Source organism: Camellia sinensis, chromosome 6, assembly GCF_055761805.1.
Source record: "Camellia sinensis isolate YWXY chromosome 6, ASM5576180v1, whole genome shotgun sequence".
Lineage (NCBI taxonomy): Eukaryota > Viridiplantae > Streptophyta > Magnoliopsida > Ericales > Theaceae > Camellia > Camellia sinensis.
In genome coordinates, this window is record NC_138966.1 from 80,037,562 (window position 1) to 80,056,242 (window position 18,681).

The window sequence follows — 18,681 nt, forward strand, 5'->3', positions numbered from 1 at the left end:
CTCAGTTTTGAGACTCAAAAACCTACAAACCTTGCACCATTTGTTTTGTACCAAAATAGTAGCTTTCCAAGCCTGAACACCCCGAGGCCTGCAGGCCACAAATGAGTGTACGACCGTTCCCTTAGTGGTGGGCCGGCCGGCCACCTGTGTTTATAAAACGAGATACTTTTGCCAACTGTGCCAGCTGTCTCCACACATTGCACCACCTATTTTTGTATTGATATTTCTACATGCACATAATTTTCTATATATACTTGACCCCCCTTGTAGACACCCCATTACTCGAAGATGAAGGCTATGTTATGCAAAGGTTTGATTTCTTTGGTAAGAAGAGCTCTAAATCCCAACCTTACACCCCATTTTGGACCAAAACATTTTTTGACTGAAACAATTTAGACCTTAAAACCCTCTCTTTCAAAATATTTTTGAAAATTCTTCTACGATGTTCCGAGGCTCGCATTTCGTTAAAAATTGCAATTTTTGGTAAACCGAGCAAGGACAAATTGGAAATAAATGGAAGAGAGGTGAACTATTTTAAAGCATCTTATTTAGAGGATTGGAGTTGAAGAAAATTGGAGGAGAGAGAAGAAACCTAGTTAGGGAAGAAGTGGGCATAAACTGTTAAGAGATAACCAGGCTGCCTTCACTAAATCAAGTCTATCCTTTTGTACACTTGGACTTAAGTTGTGAGGCCATCACCATTGGAAAGTGGACTTCCGGGGCTTCATTTTACACTCAACAATCTCCTAAAGCCTAGTCCGGATGAGAGAGATATGACTGGTTGAAGTTAGGCATCAATTTGGTTAAGACAAAATTGGGAAACCTTCACTAAAATAGGCATATCTCTTATCAGACTTAGAATTTAGATGTGAGGTCACTTCCATTGGAAATTAGACTTCTCGGGCTTCAATTTAGACTCAAGAATGACCTGCAAAGAAGTCTGGATGAAGGAGATATGCCCATTTGAAATTGGGCTTGGAAACATATTTTTTTATGGCCGACAATGCACACTTCTGGCCGTCGGCCACTGGTGGAAAAGCTAGATATTTTTGGTCAGCTGTCCCCCACAATCTCCAACTGTTCAAGGCTTGATATTTTCGATCAAAGATCACATTTTTCTATATATAGATGACCTATCTCTCATATTTCAAGGTTAGAAAATTTGGAACAAAATTCTCTCTCTCTCTCTCTCTCTCTCTCTCTCTCTCTCTCTCTCTCTCTCTCTTGCAATTTTATACACATTTGCTCACAAATCCTACACTTTTGCCTATACACCCTTGATAGAGGTTGCTACTCTTTGGGCTGAGATAGCTTGGGACTTATTTTGAGTTCTAGAAGGTATGTGTGAGTTGAATTTGTTGGCCAAATTGTGTCTTCTCTTCAAGAGGTATTGGACTCTTTCTTTATACTAGTTTTGTACCCTTGCTTTGCCATATTTTTCAATTGTTTTGAGGCTGATTTTGAATTGTAAAAAGAAGCTCTGTTTTGATGGCTTAAAAGTGTTGGTTTGAGGCCATTTTCAGTTAAGGGGTGATTCATCCTTGTTGCTCTTTGCTTGTAAAGTTATTGTACCATTGTTCGTCACTTTCAAATCAAATTTTTTGGGCATTTTAACCACTGAATTTTAGAGATTTTTCAGTGGTAAAAAACTCGTTTTGAAGTCCAAAATTGGAGGGGTTAGCCTTTCCTCCTTGTGTCTTGTTTGCATGCCTAGTTAGCACCATGTATTAGCTTAATGTTTTAGCTTTTTGTGGCTCAAGTCCAGCATGTTTTACACTCTATTTTGACCTATTTTAGCTTTGTTTCGGGCTGGTTAAGTCTTTTGAGTCTTGTTTTGCATAGTTGTAGTGTAAGTCCTTTCACTAGCTTAGTGTTTTAAGCCTTTAATCATCATTGGTTTGAGTTGATTGCATGTTTTAGTGTTTTTTCTCACCTAATTTCAACACTTATAATCTCTCCAATCTCCCTCATATCTTCACTTTTTCATTTGCTTTCAGGGTTGTTTAAGCTTGAGATTGAGGCTCATGCTTAATGGTTTAATCCTCTTTTCAGGGTTCATTACCAATGGCATGAAGTTTCTCTCTGCCTTAAACTATCCCTTGGTGATACTTCTTTTACCTTAGAAGACACTCACCAATGGACTAATTGATCAAAGGATGGTTTGGTAACTAAAATGTGTAAACAAAATTGGCAAGTAAAAGAGGCAAGATAAACATTCTTTGTGTTGCATTGCATGTATTCAAATCGGATGTCAGTTTGAACACAAGGAAAATAGAACATTTCATACTCAAAAGTGATGAATGTGCCATTTTCCTAGGTCTCCATTGCCCTTGATCATGCATGATAGGATGATGGTCATTTGAGTCTTGTTCTTGCATTTATTAACTTGCACAATTGGTTTCACAAGCCATCATGCAATGAATTTGCTTGATTGATGGTTTGTGAACCAAATTTTGTCCCACCATTGATTTTCCCATGAAAATGAGAGGCAAAGTGTGCAAACAACCCTTGAGAAACATACTGTTTTGCTCTGTTTGCTCTCTGATGCAACAAGGAAGTCTAGGCTATCAGTGGTCGATAGCCACGCAGTGGCCGACAGCCACCATCAGTAGTCGACCGGCGACCAATGGTAGCCGACCGACCACCATTGGTAGGCGATCGGCCCCTTGTCAGCCATCAGTGAAATTTGCACAGTGTGTTGGTAAGGTAGAGCAGAGGTGTTCTGGAAGTGGACAGAGTTGTTGGTGTTCAATGCGCAAACAGATGCATTCAGCAGCAAGGCAGTGGCTTTTTGGGTGGAACCGAGCATGCACGGGCCTTCCTCACCTCTCGGGATTAGCTAATTAGTTTAATTAGCAATAGATCAAGCACGTGTTTGTAATTGATTAGTTGTAGCTAATTAAGTGTTGTAAATAATCAGTTAGTTTAACTAGTTATTCGATTTCGTTTTGTAATTAGTTAACTAGAATAGTTAATTAGTTTCAAGTTTTGTATGCTTAATTAGCTTAGTTTAGCGAGTTAGTTAGCTTTATTCATTCGGACCCTCCTTCATAAGGGCGTAATGTTGTAATAAGTGTGTGTGCGTGTGTGTATGTTTTCCAACCCCACGTTTTTCTCCCTTTTATTTAATCGCTTTTGATGGTTAGATTAGGGATAGATTTTAAATAGCATACCTTATGCTTGTATCCATTCATTTGTATTGCATGCACCGAGGCTCGGCGCATCATTCAAATTGCATTGCTATTTCAATATCTTAGTTGAATATGTGTTTAATCGCATGTTGTTCAAATTGATCCATATGTCATATTAGTAGCCGAGTCTAGTAATTGCATATTGTATGTGTTCCATTAGACACTTAACATAGTTAGGAATCATGCATATTTTACTAACTCATATCTTCTTAGCTTGGAGTACTAAGTGAGTTTTTATGTTTATAAGTGTGAATGTTGCCATGATTAGCATGCTTGCCATGAGGCTATGTGCTTAAATGGTAAACTGCTTGAATGCCTATGGATGAAAGCTTGTTGTTTGAATTGGAACGATTCAAGGAATATGGGTTTTAAGCCCGCTTTGTTGAGTGGCAAATCATGTTTTAAGCCCACTATGTTTGGTGACAAATCCGCAATCTTTAAGCCCACATGAGGTGGCAAATTCAAACTATTTTCGCAAACAAACATGAGTTGAATTGTTCCAAATTTAGCAAACTAGTCTATACTTGCTTGTGCGCATCACATAGTAATGTTAGCTTAATAACAGGAATAAGAGCACATAATGTTTATAAAATATCATATCATGATTAGTAGAGGCCAATCTTTGTTCGGGCGAGCTGGGGTGCTCAATTCATAACATTCCCCTCTCGTACCTAAGTTCCCGAGCTAAGGCCAATTTGGTGATGACGGACACGTGGCCTTTGGCACGAGTCATGGGTTTCCTAAATTTCCCCAAAAATAAAATATTTAGGTGGCGATTCTGTATTTGGCAAAGTAGTCGAATTTTGGCATTTTTGATTCAAAATCAATTTTCCAAAACAATTTTTCAGATTTGGACTCTTTGGTGTTTATCAGTTTCACATTGCACATGTGAGATGTGATTTGGAACTACAGGAGTCTGAACTATAGGGCTTTCTTTCAAAACTTCCGAAAGGGGGCGCAAAAAAGCCGAGCTACAGTTTCTGGCGACTCTGCTAGCGAATTAGAGAACTTGACTCGAACTCATGATATGTTATTTTGTCTACACTTATGTGTTTCTTTGCATTTGCATTTACATTTGCATTGGTGCTCCTAAATCATCGTGTCTGCCATCTGCTATTCCTGAACGGTTTGCCAGAGGCTTGCTTAGAAAGCTTGCTAGAAGGCTGACCGGTTGCGGGCTCTTCCACGATGGGAACGCAACCCTTAGATCTGGACTACTACTGTACTGTTTGATCCTCCTTTCACTTCTCGGTGTTAGTTGTTAGAGGTATATTAGGTAGTCTTGCTGAGGTATCCTTTTTTGAGCAATCGACCTAGTTGCATATCGGAAACCATAGAGACTATTCCAAACTAGGACGGGATGGTTACCCGAATGCAAGATTGTGTGAAACCACTTGTTATGCATAGTGAAAACCCTAGCTCCTGATGAAACTAGGACAGGGTAACCCTACCCCATCATAGGGGTGTTTTGGCTCTCACTTAACTGGTATGTGCTTTACAGTGAAACTAACAGGGATATGCATATCAGTTGCCAAGTTGGTTTCCATTTTGGGGCAGAAGTCAGTAGAAAGCATAGTCATTCAGCTATGATCATATCTGTTCTAATGAAATTGGGCTGAGATGCTGTCTGTTTTCTCATTTGCTAGATAGTCCTGGAACCATAGCTTCAGAAGGCCCCCAGGTATTCTGGACTCGTGTCGAAAGACTTTGTAAGATCGGGGACCTAGTTCAGAGGCAACTAGAGTTTACCTTACTTCCCCCCTGGGTACGAGATGGAGGAGAGTCAGGCAGGATTCACCAGTGCAGTGTTTACAGCAGTCTCCCTTTGGTTCACCAGTGTCCAGTCAGGTTCGGGAACGGTCATCTGCTTCTTGTCCAACATGAGTTCAAACGCCGATTCTACATGGCACAATATCCCCCATCTAGTGTGGAAGAACTGATACATCACCTGCAACAGAAAGTCGAGGCATTGCAGCAGGACGTAGTTCGGCAGGCTGAAGTTACGGCTCATCAGACTGAAGTGATAACCCGACTACAACAACAACAGCCACAGCCGACTGTAGCTTTTATATCTCATACACCTCCCACTGGTAACCTAACACCCGGAGCCACTGCCCACGTTGCTAATGTCCAAGAGACTTAGGGCAATCTGGCGAAGCCAATCCCAGCACAGGCCTCTAAAGCTCCTGTTTATCAAACCGAAGCTCCATTTGAATTTGAGGTTGACCCAATTGCACTTAAGGTCAATAAACTGGAGAAGTTATTCAAACGAGCACAAGGAGTGAACTCCATCCTTGATTTAGAGAACGGGTATACTGAATCCGTAATTACCTTACCAGAGCGGTTCAAGATATCGCATATTGACCGCTTCGACGGCTCTAGAGACCTAATGGTGCACCTCAGCCTATTTTCTGATATCCAGAGGCCAATGGGTTTGACCCTAGCTCAGAAGTTGTCTCTCTTCGGCCGAACCATCTCTGGGATAGCCTCAATCTGGTATGCTAAATTGGAGGACTTTATGAAATAGAACTAGGAAGAGATGGCTGAGGCCTTTATTGCTCAATACTCCTACAACACACAGATAGAGGTCATAACTCGTGATCTCAAAGCCACCCACCAAAAGCTAAAGGAGGGTTTCTCAGAGTTCGTGACGAGATGGAGAGCGAAGGCCTCGATGATGACTACAAGGCCTTTCGAAAAAGATCAACTCAGGATGATTGTTCAGAATTTGCATGGCAAGTTGCTGCAGAAGATGATCATTCTGCCTCCATTTTCCTTTCCAAAGATTCATGAAATGGGGGTTCAAATTGAGGTTGCCATCAGAAAAGGGATCTTTGTCGAAGATAAGGAGCCTTTGATGAAGAATGTTGTTCGCAATTCTAATGCTACTACTAATGGTAGCACAGCTGCGAAATGCTCAGAAGTAAACACGGTCACCACTTCTCTCAATGGCCAAAAATCAACCACTTCAAATCGGCCCTAAGCCTGAAATTTTCATCCTCTTTACCTAAGTCTCTCTCAAGCTTTGAAAATGCTGCGAGAAAAATGGTACCCAGAACTCCTAGAATGCTGACCCCTTCCAAATCCTCTTCCACCAAGATATGACTCGGCTAAATACTGTGCCTATCATCAAAAACACTGTCATGATACAAACCGTTGCATCCGCCTCTATCAAAAGATTCAGGATCTTATTGACGAAGAGATCATGGTTCCACCAAAAGGACATCAGGCTACCCCTAACCTATTACCTCCACATCTTAACTTAATCCACCTACTACCATCCACCTACAACCCTAGTATATACATCACCCTAGCCCATTTACCCAAGCCTGAGGTGTTCATTCTAAAAAACATGGACTTGTGTATGATAGATGCACTTGAACCCTAATCATCTCAAACCTGCAAACCCACTACTTCTGAGCTAATGAGCATGATTGAAGATCTTCAGAGAATTATAGAAAATCTAGCCTTTGGAATATTGGCTCCGTCATCGACCACATCACATGCCGAGAATTTCATGTCAAAAGACTCCCCAATCTTGGGACGGCTTGCATTGGAAGAAGGCCAATCCCTTGGCAAAGTGGAGGCAAATGGCAAGAACAAGGTAGGGGTAGGCATTGGTCCCTATGAACATCTTCAGTGGCTATTGACGCTTCGATAGCTGAAGGGCTAAACAAACAGCAAGTGCTCGCAGTTCTTGCAAAGATTCTGGATGACACTTTTGCCACTCAGGATGAGAGCATTCTAAATTAAGGGGCAAGCCGGGAAAAAGGATGTCAGACCAGAAATGCTCCTTTCTGCTCTAATCCTACACCCATAAAAGATCATTAAACCTAATCAGCAGCTGCCAAGCCCTCTGTCAAGCCTGTCTGAACTGGTAACTGCACCTTCAATCCCCTTTACATGACCTTGTCCAAAGCTCTCCAAATCCTTATAGGACAAGGCCGTCTCAAACCCCTTAACCCTCGACCTCTCCTGGGTTCCCTTCCAACCAGGCATAATGCTGCCATGTACAGTGCCTTCCATCAACAAACCGGTCATGACATTGACGATTGTTATCGTCTTCGCCATGAAGTTCAAGATCTAATTGACAACAAGGTCATCATCGCACCAGGTCCTACAAAGTCTATCGGCACCAGATCAATGAACAGGGGGGATAATGTGACTATGTGATCAGGGGATAAACCACCTACTGATGGCGCTCATTTTATCCTATATATGGCGGATGGCACGTACTGCTTTGAGCAATTTGCGAATGTTGTTTATTGTACTTTCTCATTTGGGTATTGAGACAGTTCTACTGTGTTGTATTGAGTCAATCTTGTTGTATCGAGTCAGTCCGGTTGTGTTAGAGTTAGGTGATTTTAGGGGTGTTACCTCGGACATCACTATCTTGTTTCGTGTTTATCTATTACACTCTTTCTTGTGTATATGTTTTTGCCATTGAGCTAGTTGCACCAAAAGTTCTGAATGAAATGGAAGGGATTTTCACTTACTTTTCTGTGCCTTGAAATCATGGCATTGACCTAAGTTTTTCAAAACTTTTCTAACACTATGATGAAAACTAAGAGGAAGGAATTCCTCGGGATTTGTAAAAATTTGATCAATTAAGAGAAAGTGAGGCATACTAAGCCCTTAATGAATGAGATCATGTTTGTTAATATGAATACCGAGAAGGATTCTGGCTTGATCTAGATTGGTTCTCCATTGTCTTCGACCCGACCGACTAGTTTCTTTCTTAAATGATTTCAAAAAAATGTTTTGCGTGGTTCTACAAAGACATGCATGGAATCGCTCTCGGAATTGTACAACATAGGATCACTCTTGGCCTCGAGACTCAACCCCTTTTTCTTTTAAACCTTGAACCTTGACTCAGAATGTTCAACGATCAACCACAATATAAGGCTTGTATGGCCGGATTGGAAGCAACTCTTGAACTAGGGGCAAGAAGGTCCGATGTCACCAAAGGAAACTTGCGTAGCTGGATTGGAAGAAACCCTTGAACTAGGGGAAAAAATGTGAAGATCGAAGATTAAAAAATGGGTCACTTCTCAAACCAATGGAGATCGGCAAGAAACCCAAACTCCAGAATCTGAAAGAAGAACATTTTTGCTGAAAAACAATCGAGTTCCTATCCACAACACTAGGGACAAATTCAGACCCAATTGGATGGGCTCTTACATCATCAAGACTACATCATCAGCAAACAACAGCCATTCTTCCGGATTCAGATGGTTTAGAGATCCTACGACCGATCAGCATGGAGAAGTTAAACTGTTCTATCCTTGAGAGGCTCGCTGGGCCAAAAACCTAGAAGGGTGACCTTAGAGCAAGGAAAAGAGAAAAGAACAAAAATGAAAAAAAAAAAGGAAAAGAAAAAGAAAGAGAAAAATAGAGAAAAATAAAGAGAAAGGAAAAAAATAGCTCGCAAGGTTGAAAACCTGGAAGAGCGACCTTAGCAAAAGTTAGAGCACAAAAGGAAAGGATCAACACCCGAGTGAACCTCAACTCAGAACTACGTACAGCCTGATTCCCATCTTTGGGATATGTAGGCAACTTCATCTTGAAGTTCGGCCCCAACCATTTTCAACCTACTTGTCTCATCCATGTTGATTGGCTTACCCTTGTTCAACTCGGCTATTCTATCCATGTGCAAATTAGCTCATCTTCGTGCTCATCTTCATTCAAAATTGATTGTCCTACTCTGTTAGAAGATCCAGCTGCAAGACAATTCAAGTTCAGATATGAGGTTATGCATCTCAAGAGTTAATTCCATGTTGGTCGAGCAGTGGCCATTTGCAAAAATAGTTTTTGGGAATTTTTAATGAGGTTGACTAATTTTCTCAAAAATTATTCTATTTTTCCAAAATTGGACCTTTTCTTGGACCCAAAAAAGGAAATTTTTTAGTGTTCATAACCTGACTTGCATGGTTTCAAAGCAGAAAGTCAAACAAGCTTGTTAATCTAACTCTCATGTTGGTCAAAATTGTTTTAGTAAAAAAAAATGGTCAAAATAATGAGCTAGGGGCACAGTTGAGTTAGGTTGTCTATTTTTTCCCTGTTGTCAACATACTCGCTAGAAAGGGCACAACAGAAGCTAGCCGCAGGCGCCAAAAACTTTTTCATCCTCCAAGCAACGAGGTACCAAGCCAAGTGCAAAGCACGAATTGGAAATGGAGTTGGATATTCAACCTCCTATTCTAGACGGGTTTGACCACACCCAAATTGGCGTCTGACTCGGAAAGGGGACGTAGAAAACATAATGTGTGAGACCAATCAACTGTATACCTGGCCGATGGGACATGTCATAACTCATCTCGCTCAAGTTAAGCCAAGGGCATCGTCAATCGATGTCAGTTGCAGATTTGCTGCACATCCAGTCATGCCACAACCCATTGTAGACATCCCATTTTTGACCGTCCTTAAGACTTGGGCGTTACTGATGATTTACTTGTTGGTGAAAGATGTGTAGAACAAAAGTTTGATTTCTTCGGCAAGAGGAGAGTCAAATCCCAACCTCACACCCCATTTTGGACGAAAGCTATTTTGAATGGTTTTTAGACCTTAAAACCCTCTCTTTCAAAATATTTTTGAAATAAAGTTTCTACGATGTTTCGAGGCTCGTATTTTGTCAAATGTTGCTCTTTTCGGTAAACTGAGCAAGGATAAAGTGGAAATGAATGAAAGAGAGATGAAATCTTTGAAAAATCTTTCAAAACACCTTGCTTAGGGGTTTGGAGTTGAAGAAAATGAGAAAAGAGAGAGGAAAACTTGTTTGGGAGAAGTTCGACATGAATCCGAGAAGGATCGAAACTGAGCGGCCACACCAAAATAGGCATAACTTTTTGTATAGTTAGAATTTTGATGCAATTCTTTGACCATTGAAAATCTTACTTCTGGGGCTTCAATTTGGACACAAGAATGACCTGAAAAGGAGTCCAGGCGAAGGAGTTATGCCCATTTGAAGTTAGACATGGAGAGTAGAATTTTCCTGCCGACCAAAAAAAGTAGCTGGCCGACCAGAAAAAGTAGCTGGCCGACCAGAGTTGAACTACAAAAAACCTTTGCTTTTTCTCTACTTTTCAGTCATAAAAGCCTGGGTTTGTGCATTGGTTGGCTAGGAGGTTGTCCTCCCTTTTGCTCCTTGGCTTATAAGGCCTTGTGAGCTAACTTTTAAACTTTTCAAACAACTTCTTTTTGGCCTTAGAACCACTGAAATCCAAAGGATTTTCAGTGGTAAAAACCTTGTTTTGAAGGCCCAAATAGGAGAGGGTGGTCCTCTCTTCTCTTGTCTTGCTAGTGTTGATGGCCAACCAAATGAGCATGTGTTTTTACTTCTTTGTGGCTTTGTTTGGGCTCATTTTTGTGATTTTTAGGACCTACCATAACTCTATTTTAGGTTGGTTTACTCACCTCTTGCATGCTTTATACACTTGTAGTGTAAACTTGCACACTAGCCCAACATGCATCATGCTTTAGACCATCATTCTAATGTGATTTTGGCTGAACTCCAAGAAGCTTTTGGCCATGTTTTAGCGTTCTTAAGGTCTTATTTATGTTGTTTTGGTCATGCATGCCATGCTTTGCATAGCCATAGTGCATTTTAGCTCACTAGCCTTGAGTTTCAAAGCCACTAGCATGCATTGCTTGGGCTATTTGCATGATTTAGCATCATTTGGAATGATATTTCAGAGCATGTTTCATTTCCATGCAGTGACATGTTTCACTCCTTCAATGCTTCGAAGGGTTCATGCTTTATGTCTTAAAAAAGAGCCCATGTGTATACCATCTTGCCTAGGCTTTTGGACCACCATTTCAGTGTGTTTTGGGTCTTATTTTTCCATGATATAACTCTGTTTTTGGTTGGTTAGGGCATCCCTCATTTGCTTCTTACACTCGTAGTGTAAGTCCTTGTGTGGAAGTGGTTTGGAAATACTTTTCGAATCCTGGGAGACGTTAGGAGTCCTCAGATAGTCACGTGAAAGGAAACAAACACTCCGACGTGGGTGCCGGAATTAGCACTCCGACGGACAAGTCAGTCTCAAGTTCTAGGTTATTTGTATTCTAAGTTGAACAAAGAAATTCTTACCCTTCTTTTTTCTCTGTAGTTCCTGTATTTATACTCGTTTCCTGGGCCTCGGGGTCAGGGCCTACTCGTTACTCATTGTCCTCTCTCATATTCGGCTCCATGGATTTACGCTTATCCGGCCTGTCTATTGTATTTGGCCTCTTAAGCGTGCCGGATAATGCCGAATAGTGTCTGTTCTGTAGAGTACACTCTTCCCGGCATTGCCAATTATTCGGCTCCCACAATTGCCCCCCAAACTCGCCATTGACAGTAGTTAACTGGCGTGTTTGGTTTTGATTCTGAAAAGCCAAGACATAAGTTAGGCGGCTCTACCTATCCCAATGTGTCAGAGCGCGCATGTCTTTATGGTCATCATTATGCTTTCCCGCCTCATTCGTGCACCTTTTGCATTTAATACGATTTGAAACTTCAGTCCTTTCGAATGCATGCTTTTCTCGAATACTTGGGTCTCCTGGATTCCCAGCTGATATCGCTCTTCTGATGCTTTTCTCTGCAACTTTCATCCGTCTATCCTCGTCTTCTTCACCTCTCGTAAGTTTTCTTTCTTTCTTTGCGATCCTATTTTCTGTGCTTATTTTAGCTTTGGTATACCCTCGGATCTTTGCTAAAATGGCTAAGAACCTAAAAGACCTCCTTTCCGAAGGTCATATCTCGGGATTCTGATGACATTTTTCCATTCCTGATGATGTTCATCTATCTCTAGTGATGGACAATACTCTGGATATGGAGAGAGAGGATCGCAACATGATCGTCTTGCCTCTCCTATCCATTACGGAGGGCGGAGTCCGTTTTCCCGTATATCCATTCCTTAGGGCCGTCCTCCGCCATTGGGGTCTGATTCCTTCTTAGCCCAATGTGAATTTTTTTCAAATCGTAATGGGGATCATAGAGTTGAACCGGCGCCTCAGGATCGAACTTGGCATTTCGGCTATTCGGCACTGCTATGCTTTAGCGAAATCTTTCGGTCGGCTCGGGTAGTACTTTTTTAGGGCCAAGGATACTGACCATCATTTGGTATCCGTGCTTGCCAGTTCTGGCAAGCGAGTGGATGACGTAATGGTCAATGTCTGAGGGAACTGGGAATTTGGCGAAGGCAAGGACCGCCCAGACGGAAGGGTGAACCAGGTGGCCGTGTATCTCCTTGCTTTTATTGAACTTTTCTTTTACTCGGCCTTATCTCCAAGTCTAACCCTTTGTCTTTGCAGGCAGTAAATTGAAGAAGATTCTGACTTCTACTGACAACGCAGTCCTTGCGCAGATTGTGACTGCACTCAAGTACTTTGGCCGTCCAAACGTACAGAAGCAAGGGAGAGCGGCCCACATACTTCTTTGATACGAGCCTACTAATACTACTTTTTCGGCCGCGGACAACATTCCAATTCCAACCGGCAATCAACACCTTGCGGCTCTTATCTTCCCTAGCTTCAAGAGCATTAGGCAAGTTGGTCTCGAAGCTTTTGATTTGGGGCAAGACGTGGCGCTGGTGGTAGAGGTAGTCGCCGAACCAGCCAGAGAGTTCGCTGAGGAGGCCAAAGAGGTCGACGAGGACCTAAACTCAGCGTTTGATATAGTCGGACTTAATCAGCCTGCCTCACCGTCCACTTCGGGTCGGGCGGAGTTTTGTTCTGGAGATGTTTTTGCAAGTTTGGGAGACCTACCCGACGATTTTTTTGAAGGTATGGCTGGGGAAAACCTCACGCAAATGGCTCGAAAGAAAAATGCCGAGCGAATGGCCGCCCGAAAAAAGGCCGAGGCCACCCGTTCTGAACCCGTCTTGATTGAGTCTTTCAAACTCGTTATTGAAGAGCCGGTTAAGATTGTTGTGGCCGAAACGGCGAAAGAAGTTGAACAACCAATCATTAAAGAACGGTTGATACCGGAAGACCGGGGCAAGAAGCGTAGCGCCGAAGGAGAGATCGGTTCGGAAGATAGTCCTGCTGACAAAATGCCTCGCTTAGAGAATTCAGACGTGGTTGTTCCTTTCATTGTTCAGCCAAAGATGAGAGACATGCCGATTTCCTCTAACGCATCCATCATTACCGACCCAGCGGTAGCCTTGAGCTTGGCGGCTTCAGTCTCCCTACTAGCTGATAAGGCATCCTTTCATGCCGTACCGGATTTGGTGGCCGTAGCCCTATCTGCACAGTCGACCCTTTTGGTAGGTGACCTTAACTTGTTTTGATTTTGCTTGCCTATGGTATCTGACGATCCCAACTCGTTGTGCAGACGGTCGGCAGGATCATCGACTTGGGCCGCCGCCTACATGATGCCCTTGAGAGGATTGACCGTTTGCAGTCAAAAGTGGACGATCAAAAGAGCAGGGCCGAGTTTGAGGTTATGAGAGCCGCAATGGAGACTGCGCGAGCCGAAACCGAATTAGAAAGGGCTCGGTCTGCCGATCGGCTCTGTTCTGATGCCGAAGATAGGGCGAACGCAGGCGAAGAATCGCTTAGGCTAGCCAATGAGGCGCTTAACAAGGTGGAGACTGAGTTAGCAGAGTTGAAGGTGGCCAAGGAAAAAGCCGAATCTGAGGCTTCTACCGCATTTGAAGTAGGAAAAGGCGCCGCCTTCAAGAAATACGTAGATGAAGTCCCCAAGTTTTAGAATCAGGGATTCAAACATGGGTGGCTCAAGGCCCTTGATGCCGTTGGGGTTACATTGGACTTGCCAATTCCATATGAGTAGGTGGATGTTGAGCCATTTGAGTCTAACCCCCAGGATTGATTTGGGAGGCATTCGAATTTTATGAAATGATTTCACTTTTGATGTATGTTTTGTTTTAAGGACTTTTGTTGGTTCCGAGTAGTTTTCATGTATAAATTGGTTACTATCTGCACTCAATTTATTAATGAAAATTACCTTGTCATTTCGCTACTACTTATGTGCAGTTTGTGATGTTGTCCTGGTGAAGAATTTTTGCCTTTCACTACTTTAGATAAAATGATTATTCTGTTGAGCTTTCTAAGATTGAATATCTTGGCAATATTGACTTATCATTCATATGCCGAATAGTTCGTGGGTATTATGCTGGTGAATCGATTCATGGGCTGGCTGGGGCACTTAAGCCGAATAGTTTGATGAATGGCCATATTGACTTATTGTTCATATGCCAAATAGTTCGATGAATCTGCCCTTGCCCCAGGCGGTTCATGATCATTCAGGCGCCGGAAGAGACGAACTTAAGAGTTCTGAAGAATTGATTCATGGGCCGGCTGGGGCGCATAAGCCGAATATATTGATGAATCTGCCCTTAAGCCGATTACATTAATAAATCTGCCCCTGCCGTAGGTGGCTCAGGGACATGATATGCCGGATGGGTGCAAGGATTCTGTCCTTGCCCCATGAGGGTCGACTCAGTCGGTGCCGCGGGATTGAGGTTTTCACAATTAATGAGATTGCCTTGAGGGTGCTGCCTCCGTAAAGGATAAAGGAACAAAGGTACAACTTTTATCAGTTTAGTGAACAACTGACTCCAGCTCTTGGAGGAAGATTCATCGTGTGAATGTCGAACAGACTCTTCTTTAACAGCAGAGGGGAAGCGTGGACGCTAGCTGAGCTGGGCGGAGATATGAATCGAGGTGGTGAACCTTCCCGCATAGGAAGTAGGAGTTCTAGGGATCTAGAGAGGTGTCAGTCTCCTCGACGTCGAAGCAGGTCGCCTAGGCGGGACAAGCAGTTGCAGGGCAGATCTCCGCAACCCCGAGTCGAAAGGGGATCTGAAGCGAATCTGTGCCCATTAAGATTTGCGGTTTTTATGGGGAATAAACCCATGACAGAGGCGGACTAGATTGTTCGAGACACAAACGTAGCGGTCGAGTTTGCTCGACAAAATTTTCCTCCTGAGGTTCAGTAGTCAATGGTAGGTCGACAGGACTATGAAGTATTTCGTGAAGGCATTCACCGGGCGGTGAAGGGACTTTACACTGCCTATGAAATTGGCATGTGGCTGCGCGCTGCCCGCTAAGAAATGGAGAGGAGGGAGGAACGTATTCGAAGTTTGGAAGCTCGTGCGGAGGCAGCTGAGCGTGAGTTAAGGAAGGCCAGGGCAGCTCAGGCACAACCCACCGGGCAGGGAAACCCAATCATGGAAGAAAGGGTTACCCAGCGGCTCATCAGTACTACGCTCGGCGATCGTGAGACGGCGAGTATGTTCGCAATGGAGTCTGCGAAAGGGAGGGCTTATGAAAAAGGTTTTCATGAAGCCGAAAAGTTGGAATCGAAATGACCAAGGAGAAGCTTGCCGAAGAGGTTTGCCAATGTGAAAATCGTGGACTTAGGCACGGTTGGATCAAGGCATCTCAGGCTGCGGAAGTTCATCAAGCGTCGGGTATTGATTCGGCATCGCCACTCTACCAGAGTAAACATTTTTCATTTTCTTCTTTTGAAGTCGAGAAGAGTGAGGATGAGGATGACGCCGTATAAGGATAATCGTTGTAAGGTTGAAACGCCGATTGCGTTTAAAACTATGTAATTTATTGTTTGATTGAATAAAGATGTTCTATTTATAAATATTTCATTGCGGTTCGTATTCGGCATATACGTGTTTCGTTTTATTGCATAAGTGTTTGAATGAATGTATAAGCATTGATCGGCCCGAGTATCTATTAAATGTCCAGTGATACGCCAGTTTATAGGCAAGGTCGGCCCATACGTGATAGCCGTTTAGTTTTGAATGAGGCCATTGTAATTGGGCCATTTGTAACTAGGCCATTTATCTATGATCGTCGTCTAGATAACTAGGTCATTGTGGCTTGAGGAAGCCGAAAACCAGTGAGTGGAGTGGCTGCGGCAAATTCGTCCCGGCTCGGGGCCTGGATGTTTGGCTGGTTGGAATAATAATTCTGTCCTTGCCCAGCCGGTGCATGTGCTTCAAAAAGCCATTTGGATAACTAGGCAGTGGTGAATGTCGACCGACGTTCGTCTCATGGAGTTTAGCGTTAATGAAATTACCTTGGGATTGGGGCCTCGAGATCGCTACCAGTATTGAAAATAAAAGGAGTGGGCACCTCGCGCAAATAAACACGTTTGATTCCTCATTACTTGTTATGTGGGGTGAGATAAGTGGGGGTGTTAGTTAGAGAAGCTCGAACTTCGGCCGAGCTTGGTGTTACAATGGATCGCAGCAGAGAACCCACCCGTATGGGAGGTCGGGCATCCAGAAGATGGCATGAGTCTTCAAGTCGTCGAAGTAGATCGCACCGAAAGGAGAGACAACGACCGTTGAGTTTATCCTTCCTTGTCCTGGATCTTTTCCTTGACATTATCAATGGTATCAGGGGAAGTTTGGCAATGTGCAAGTCATGGGCCTGGGCACAGTTGGCTCAAGGCATTGCAAGCCGTGGAGGACTTCTGGGCGACGGGCGTTGATTTGGCGCTGCCGCTTTACCAACGCGTCTTTTTTCCCTTTTTCGCTTTTGAGGTTGAAAATGGATATTGTAATGTCCAAATGCGAGTTGCGTTTATGTAACTACTATTTTAATCAAATAAAATGTTTCATTTCAAATGTTTGCGCCTTATTCTGGGCGTTTTTATATATTCAATTAGGCATCGCATTTCGCATATTGGCATATTTTGTTTTGTTCATGCGGACTTGTAGTTTGTGTAATAATTTGCGTATGTAAGAAGGGATCCATAAGATGTGCCCAATTCGCTAAGTTGACGAATGGCATTGCGTTCAGTTATAATCTGATTCGGCTCAGCTTAGGTACTTGGCCGACTGACGTAATGAATCAGCCTGTGCGTGCGAGCTTTAGGGGCCGAATGGGGATATGACTTGCAGAAGGGGCTCCAAATCTGAAGGCTTATTTGAGCCAATCGTCATATCCACGAAGGGCGCTCTGAATCCAGAGACTTAATCGGCCCCAACGTGTCATGCACCGAAGGGGGCTCCGAATCCAGAGGCTTAATCAGCCCTAAGGTGTCATGCACCAAAGGGGGCTCCGAATCAGGAGGCTTATTTGAGCCAATCGTGAAATCCACGAAAGGCGCTTCGAATCCGGAGACTTAATCGGCCCCAACATTTTTTGCATCGAAGGGGGCTCCGAATCCAGAGGCTTAATCGGCCCTAAGGTGTCATGCACCGAAGGGCGCTCTGAATCTGGAGGCTTGTTTGAGCAAATCGTGATATTCACGAAGAGCGCTCCGAATTCGGAGACTTAATCGGCCCCAACGTGTCATGCACCGAAGGGGGACTCCGAATCCGGAGGCTTAATCGGCCCTAAGGTGTCATGAACCGAAAGGGGCTCTGAATCCGAAGGCTTATTTGAACCAATTGTGATATCTACGAAGAGCACTCCGAATCCGAAGACCTAATTGGCCCCAACGTGTCATGCACCGAAGGGGGCTCCGAATCCGGAGGCTTAACCAGCCCTAAGGTGTCATGCACCGAAAGGGGCTCCGAATCCGGAGGCTTATTTGAGCCAATCGTGATATCCACGAAGGGTGCTCCGAATCCAGAGACTTAATCGGCCCCAACGTGTTTTGCACCGAAGGGGGCTCCGAATCCGGAGGCTTAATCGGCTCTAAGGTGTCATGCACCGAAGGGCACTCCGAATCCGGAGGCTTATTTAGGCCAATCGTGATATCCACGAAGAGCGCTCAGAATCTGGAGACTTAATCAGCCCCAACGTGTCATGCACCGAAGGGGGCTCCGAATCCGGAGGCTTAATCGGCCCTAAGGTGTCATGCACCAAAGGGGGCTCCGAATTCGGAGGCTTATTTGAGCCAATCGTGATATCCATGAAGAGCGCTTCGAATCCAAAGACTTAATCGGCCCCAACGTGTCATGCACCGAAGGGGGCTCCAAATCTGGAGGCATAATCGGCCCTAAGGCGTTATGCACCGAAGGGGGCTTCGAATCCGGAGGCTTATTTGAGCCAATCGTGATATCCACGAAGGGCGCTCCGAATCCGGAGACTTAATCGGCCCCAACGTGTTTTGCACCGAAGGGGGCTCCGAATCCGAAGGCTTAATCGGCCCTAAGGCGTCATGCACCGAACGGCGCTCCGAATCAAGAGGCTTATTTGAGCCAATCGTGATATCCATGAAGAGCGTTCCGAATCCGAAGACTTAATCGGCCCAAACGTATTTTGCACCGAAGGGGGGCTCCGAATCCAGAGGCTTAATCAGCCCTAAGGTGTCATGCACCGAAGGACGCTTCGAATCCGGAGGCTGATTTGAGCCAATCGTGATATCCACGAAGGGCTCTCCCAATTCGTAGACTTAATCGGCCCCAACGTGTTTTGCACCGAAGGGTGTTCTGAATTCGGAGGCTTATTTGACACTATAATGGGAAGTGAATTGTACGATGGAAAAAGGTAAGACTTTTCATTGCAAAAGTCAGCTAAGTACAAGTATCAAAGCCCACAAGTCGGGTCGGTGATAGAACTTTCATAAAACTGT